This window comes from Oncorhynchus kisutch, linkage group LG23, assembly GCF_002021735.2.
Source record: "Oncorhynchus kisutch isolate 150728-3 linkage group LG23, Okis_V2, whole genome shotgun sequence".
Lineage (NCBI taxonomy): Eukaryota > Metazoa > Chordata > Actinopteri > Salmoniformes > Salmonidae > Oncorhynchus > Oncorhynchus kisutch.
Genome location: NC_034196.2, coordinates 10957250 through 10965186, shown reverse-complemented (window position 1 = coordinate 10965186; position 7937 = coordinate 10957250).

Below are 7937 nucleotides of genomic sequence, written 5' to 3'. Positions count from 1 at the left end.
AAAGGATTCCATACTAATGTAATTGTATCACTAATTATGCATTTAATTCAGTTATAAGGAGCTAACAGCTCCCTCAGTGGCAGCTTAGACTGCTAAAAGGCAATTCATCCCTGAGATTGAGAAATCTAATTAGGAGGAAATGCTTAGTGGAGAAATCCTTTCTGAGGATAATCCTGTTTGCTGGCATTAACATCCCAGCTGTGGCTGCTGTTTGCCCATTATGAGAGTGTGTGTGTGCATATGGGTGCATTTGAGTGTGTGTGTACGTGTATGTGTGTGCACTGATATGTCTTGTTTTTTTCAAGCAGCACTTGAATGCCTATGGGATGGATCCTCATCCCCAACACATCTGTTCACCTTATGGGTTCAGACACAGGCTAAGGCAGGAGGTGACCTCTACAGGACCAGGGTGTTCGTATCCCTAACAGCTATCTATCGCTGGTGTATTGACACAAGCAGGACATTCAAGAGTTTCAGGCCTGAACTTCACTTACGCTCTATGAGCTGCTGATATCATCTGTAAACATTGGAGGTGGGCCAAGTATGACTATAATTTGACCCAGAGTGGATATGAGAGGAGAAGAAGGGAAACGACAGGCTGGAACTTAGTGATATCTTGATATTGTTATTTTTGTCTTTGCCACATTCTCTCTACTCTAACCTGGATTTCATGCACATTGTCAAATATGATGAAAACAAAAACAGAAATATTACTGCTACATTACTCGAAGATATGTAACATGCTACTGCTACATTACTCAAGGATATGTAACATGCTACTGCTACATTATGCGAGGATATGTAACATGCTCCTGATACATTACTCGAGGATATGTAACATGCTCCTGATACATTACTCAAGATATATAACATGCTCCTGCTACATTACTTTAGGATATGTAACATACTACTGCTACATTACTTGAGGATATGTAACATGCTACTGCTACATTACTCGAGGATATGTAACATGCTACTGCTACATTACTTTAGGATATATAACATGCTGCTGTTACATTACTCAAGGATATGTAGCATGCTACTGATACATTACTCGAGGATATGTAACATGCTACTGATACATTACTATAGGATATGTAACATGCTACTGCTACAGTACATTACTTTAGGATATGTAACACATTACTGATACATTACTCAAGGATATGTAACATGCTACTGCTACATTACTCGAGGATATGTAACATGCTACTGCTACATTACTTTAGGATATATAACATGCTCCTGTTACATTACTCAAGGATATGTAACATGCTACTGATACATTACTCAAGGATATGTAACATGCTACTGCTACATTACTTTAGGATATCTAACATGCTACTGCTACATTACTCGAGGATATGTAACATGTTACTGCTACATTACTCGAGGATATGTAACATGCTACTGATACATTACTATAGGATATGTAACATGCTACTGCTACAGTACATTACTTTAGGATATGTAACACATTACCGATACATTACTCAAGGATATGTAACATGCTACTGCAACATTACTTGAGGATATGTAGCATGCTACTGATACATTACTCGAGGATATGTAACATGCTCCTGATACATTACTCAAGATATGTAACATGCTCCTGCTACATTACTCAAGGATATGTAGCATGCTACTGATACATTACTCAAGGATATGTAACATGCTTCAGATAGATTACTCGAGAAAATGTAGCATGCTACTGCTACATTACTCGAGGATATGTAACACGCTACTGCTACATTACTTTAGGATATGTAACACACTACTGCTACATTACTCAAGGATATGTAGCATGCTACTGATACATTACTCAAGATATTTAACATGCTACTGCTACATTACTATAGGATATGTAACATGTTACTGCTACATTACTTGAGGATATGTAGCATGCTACTGCTACATTACTCAAGGATATGTAACATGTTCCTGCTACATTACTTTAGGATATGTAACATGCTACTGCTACATTACTTTAGGATATGTAGCATGCTACTGCTACATTACTTGAGGGTATGTAACATGCTACTGCTACATTACTCAAGATATGTAACATGCTACTGCTACATTACTTTAGGATATGTAACATGCTCCTGATACATTACTCGAGAATATGTAGCATGCTACTGCTACATTACTCGAGGATATGTAACACGCTCCTGCTACATTACTTTAGGATATGTAACACGCTATTGCTACATTACTTTAGGATATGTAACACGCTAGTGATATATTACTTGAGGATATGTAACATGCTACTGATACATTACTTGAGGATATGTAACATGCTACTGATACATTACTCGAGGGTATGTAACATGCTACTGATACATTACTCGAGGATATGTAACATGCTACTGATACATTACTCGAGGATATGTAACATGCTACTGATACATTACTCAAGGATATGTAACATGCTTAAGCGTAACTTTGTGATATATATAAAAAAAGCTGTGGTATTATTGTGTTCACCATAAAACCAGGTGGCTAGTACCAGACCAGTTAGGGCAGACAGAGAGAGAGTATGTGTGTTGTGGCATGTGATGTGTGCAATGCCTCCCTGCCAGTAGCTTAGTGACACAGACATGCTCCCTACACACATGTTCAACAGCCTACAACAGCCTCTAAATGGCAGCCATTCATAAGCATCCCCAGGCTGGTCGGGAGAACATGGAGAAGTCTCACATTCACTTGAATGTGTGCTGAGCAGAGGGGGCTTATTGCAAAGTTACAGTCTGCTGTGCGTATGTGTGTGTGTGTGTGCGCCAGTAAATGTGTATGTTTTTTCCAGAAAAGGGGCAGCATGGGTAGAGGCAGAACCTCCCAAACTGAGACTTCTGGGAACCCCAGGCCCTATTCTCCCTATCCTCTCCATCTCTGTCAACATGGAGGACCCCTTACATAATTTCATTTACTACGTGAATGATTACATAGCTCATTGCCTGGCCATTGTCTCGCTGATGGATTTAATTAAGTTGGGATTATTCACGGCAGGTGATATTTAATGTTTGGGATGAGAGAGCAGGAAAGAGGGCCCATGGATGGGAGAAATCCACTGTAGTATCATCTACCGTCTAGCCAGTCAGAGGTTGCCGTTAAGATTAATGCACTTTGTGGACAGGGGTTGGAAAAGAAATGTCACCCCTGTTCTGGTTGTTAGCTTTTCCTTTTCTCTCTGAATTCTTTCCACATCATGGACTGCTGGTTCCCTTCCCATCCTGTCTGTTACTGTGTGGGGATGACTTATTTTAAGTTGGGAAGAAATAGATAGGTCAGAGGAAATAGAAGCCCTTTCACAGGTCCACATGGCACATGCTGCTCACACACCCACTGGAGCTAACCCACCGATCTTACCAGGTCACAATCAGATTGATCAGCTTCAGGCCTGGCTGGGCCCTCCACAACTGTATAGACGCGTTCAGGTTTGAACACAAACACAGTAGAGGTGGATCCCAGCTTTCTCTGCTCAGGGATTCCCTCGGCTTGTGCCTCATATGTTCCAAACACTACAGATCCTCCTCTGGGATGCCATCTTTGGCCTGGCAATGCTTCTGATTGTTATCTGGTAGAAAAAGCTTTGAATATGATTATCTGACCCGGGGCCTACTATCATTAACATTGTAATAGGGCATCTGTCAGTGTTGTGACCTGCTGCTCAGGGTTGGATGGCAGGCCCATGTCTTTCTCCCTGATTCTGGATTAGTTCATTAATTAACCCCGCTCCCCACGCTACACATTACACGCCACACGCCACACACGCGCAGAACTCATTACCTCCCCATTTGGAACCCCCAACACTGTCACCTGGAGCTCATAGCTCCAAATGTACAGAGGTGCAACCTGGCATAACCTGGCACAACCTGGTACAACCTGGTACAACCTGGTACAACTCGACACCGCGGCTTAATACAAGGCTGTACACCATAGGGGTATTGACCTTTTTTTATACCGTCCTCGCAACTAAATTAGTCAGCCATGTAAATCAGAAGAGTGCAATTCGAGCGACAACAAAACACCTGTCAGAGTCACGCATTCATTACCAGCCCTTTAATTGAAAGAGGTGGATCATAAAAGCACCTTATAATCAGCATAATAATTCACATTACGGGAAGTCATGAATATGCTGAGGGATAATGGTTTAACAGTGGCAGTAAGGATTATAATGAGGCAGCTTACACAAACTAGACTCTCACCCTCTCTCGTCTCTAGCGCCTGAGAACCAATGGCTATGTGCTGAATCACATGGCGGGATGGTGACGTGGCCTTCTGTTGACATAAGAGCTTTTTCCACAAATTAAATATTGTGTGTCAGTTGATTATATTCCCATATAAATAATTGGCGAGTCAGAAATGATCATTAAATCATTCTGGACTCTTTGTTGGTGTCCAAATGAGTTGTTTTCCATGGGCCATCTGTCAGTGCTATCACCTCTGTGACTAGCCTCTGACTCACAGAGACAACAACGCAGCATTGTAGACTCATGCAGTTTGGCACTACATCGAATCCCCCATCTCCATCACATATCACAACACAATTATACAGTGCCGTATGAAATATAGGTGATATAGGTGCTTTTTAATAGTCGTAAAGATACCATGTTTGTGGAGACAGGATATTCACATAGGCTATATGACCCGTTGCGAGTGATTGGCTTCTATTGTGCACAGCAAATTGGAAGGATACAGTGATTATATAAAACCTACTGTATATTGGCATAGTTATGCAGATGATGTTTTAACTAAGGGCTCTATTCAATCCGTATTGTGAAAGTTCAACGGTGGAGCGTGAATTACATTTTAAAGGCAAATGTTCTGCGTTAGCGGTGAACGTAGCGTACGTCGACTAAAATGGGAACTTGCCTTTCCATTTCTATCGCACTCCAGCGATACAGATTGAGCAGAGTCACTTCAACTGAGATGTTTCAGAATGTTTGAATCAAGTCAACACTGTTTTAACCTGACCAATGAGAAGAGGACAAAGAGAGGACATCCATTCCTAGTGTGTTTAAAGGAGGAACGGGACAGCGGACTGTCAACCGGACAGGCTGTGGAGAGAGAGAGAGCCAGGGCCAGGGGAGAGGAGAGGTGCCACACTGGATTACCTGAGAGATGGAACTTCAGTTAAGGTAAAGGGCAACAGAGAAAAAGTTCCCCTCACTGCACAAGAAAGAGAGTGGATACCAATTCCTGTTCCGGATTAATCTCAGAATAATTATTATGCATCTTGTATGTGAATAATTTTGAATGTGGAATAGGGGAGAGGAAGGATACATTTTGGGATTAATTCAGCCTCCAGGGCAGCCGACTGCATGCTGAGTTCCACGCCGGGGAGATGGAGGGAACCGGGAAACAGAGCATTTACAGAACAGTGGCTGAAAGATTAGAATATATGTGTGCATTTATATTGCCTTCTTTAGTGTCAGCTAAATTATTCATGTCATCCAGATCAATTCAGTCCCAATGTGTTTTCTGCCAGAGGTCATACATCTAACAGCGCTTTTCCTCTGCATTCATTTTATTTTAATATAGATCTCTTCCCTCCCTCCCGGCCGCCACCAGGCCAATAACGGGGAGCGGTATTTAAGCGACATACTGATGGCTTGACATTAATGTGTTGGTATACAGTATTTGTCATTGTTTTGCGGATCCACACGGTGATGTGTCGTTGGGTGGATGTAGACCTTAAGGGCTTTGAATTACCAGGGTATAGACATGATAATGTCAGATGTCAGGTAGGAGGTTGATTTACAAAAGGAAACATGGGAGGGGGGGGGGGGAGTATGTGATTTTTCTGGAGTGACTTTCCCTGGTGGGAAGACTGGCTGTTCATCCAGTGGGTGAGGTTTCACTAATGAGAAGCAGTAAAAGGTGTTGCAGAGGGAGACACATTTTCCAATGCACTTATAGTTACTGCTGCAGTTACATTATCCATGCTTAAATAGACAAACCATTAGAATACAATATCTTTGCAGAGCCAAAGCACCGTGGTAGCTCTATGTTTTATTCAGTTTATAAGAGACGCTTTGAGCTGTACCTTAAATGTCATCAATGATGTTATCATTAGACCATTGCAGTGGTAACTGTGCTGTGGCCTGATCCCTGGCCCATTCAGAGCAGGGATGCCTACCTTTACCTCTAAGCCTGTGCTTAACTATATGCCTTCAGATCTCCCTGGATGTGTTTGAATCAACTGTTAGTGTTGATTGAGCCTGCATCCCTCCCAACCTCCGACCCCTGTCCCACTCTCCCTACCCAGTCTATATCTCGGTGGACAGCCCATTCTGAGCCATACCCACACTCCTCTCTGGCCTAGACGTGCGTGCGTGGGTGTCCTCCAGGATGTGTCTGCTGACTGCTCTGTTCATTACTCTTGACCCCAGTTTGGTCATCAGTCACTTAGTAAAACAACCCAGGGATTGGACCTGACTGAGCTGCAACACGTCCAGGGCGCACATGCTTCACATCCAATCGACCCAGCACCGCTCCCAGGCAGACACCTGATAGAAAAACCTCCACAAATCACTCTCATCTGTCCACCTGACTTTACACCTGTTCCACCGCTTGATCTCTTTCTTTCTGTTCTTTTTCTGGGGCCCTTTTCCCTTTCCCTTCCACCTGTCTGAATCCCTCTACCTTGTCTTCTTTTTGTCTGTGTCTATGCAATGTTACTGGGTCCTATTGCACAACACCTAAACACTTAAACCTTTTTTTATTTTATTTTTATTTTTTTACCTTTATTTACAATGACGGCCAAGGAACAGTGTTAACTGCCTGTTAACTGTTAACTGCCTGTTAACTGTTAACTGCCTGTTAACTGTTAACTGCCTGTTCAGGGGCAGAACGACAGATTTGTACCTTGTCAGCTCGGGGGTTTGAACTTGCAACCTTCCGGTTACTAGTCCAACGCTCTAACCACTAGGCTACGCTGCCGCCCCAGCGTAGCCTAGTCAAACCTGTATCTTTACATGGTGTTATTACAGTGTAGGGACACATACACGTGACCCTGCATATTAAAAATGATAAATATCCAACTTGAAAAGTCCAAAGTAAACACGCGTGAATTATACCATTATGCTGTTTGTTGTGGTGTGAGCTGTTTATTTTAGGTCCTCTGGAGTTAGCCATGTAGCTAATACTGATCAGAAACAGAAACAGAAACAGGTTGAAAGGACACCTCATCGCGTCTCTTCTCTACACAAGAACAATTGTAAGACAAGAGGTTGTTTCTCTATAAATGCCTTTCCACTGTCTTATGCACAGTTCATTAAGGGGTTTAGTCAACCCAGAACGTTTGCCCTTTTACAGAATCACTCACTTCCAGGAAAGGATGTATTTTTTCTCCCCTCCCTCTTTCATCCAGATATCAAGGCCTCCAAGTGATAAATTCACAATTATTGATGGCTTCATATAAGCAGTGAACTTCTCCAATCGGCCCACATGGTAATTGTTACGGAAGTCATATGCATAAAATTAATTATACTGTGCAATAAGGGCCATAAATCAGTTCACTTTCAATTCACTGGAAAATGTTTCAAGGCACATGCTCTCCTCAGGGTTCAAGGTAAAATGAAAAGATCCCCCCCCCCCTTTTTTTAACCAAATCACGAAACTAATCTGGTTGAGAAGGATAAAAAGACTTGCCTTTTTTTTTACTGTGGTTTGTAATGGTGAAACACTTTAAAATAGCTTTTATCAGTAGAATTTATTTTTCTGTTATTGGGAAAATATGATTATATGATGCATTTTTCTCAGTATATTAAATGTTGTAGTCAGAACAGACGCCTCAGTACAAGTCTCTGTGGGCTTTTACCACACATAATACATCAATAATCTGAATGTAAACAAATGATACACTCGTGCTTTTTGTACCATAGATATTGCTATTAAAGGCAATTGTTATGTTTATTACGTTATGAACTGTG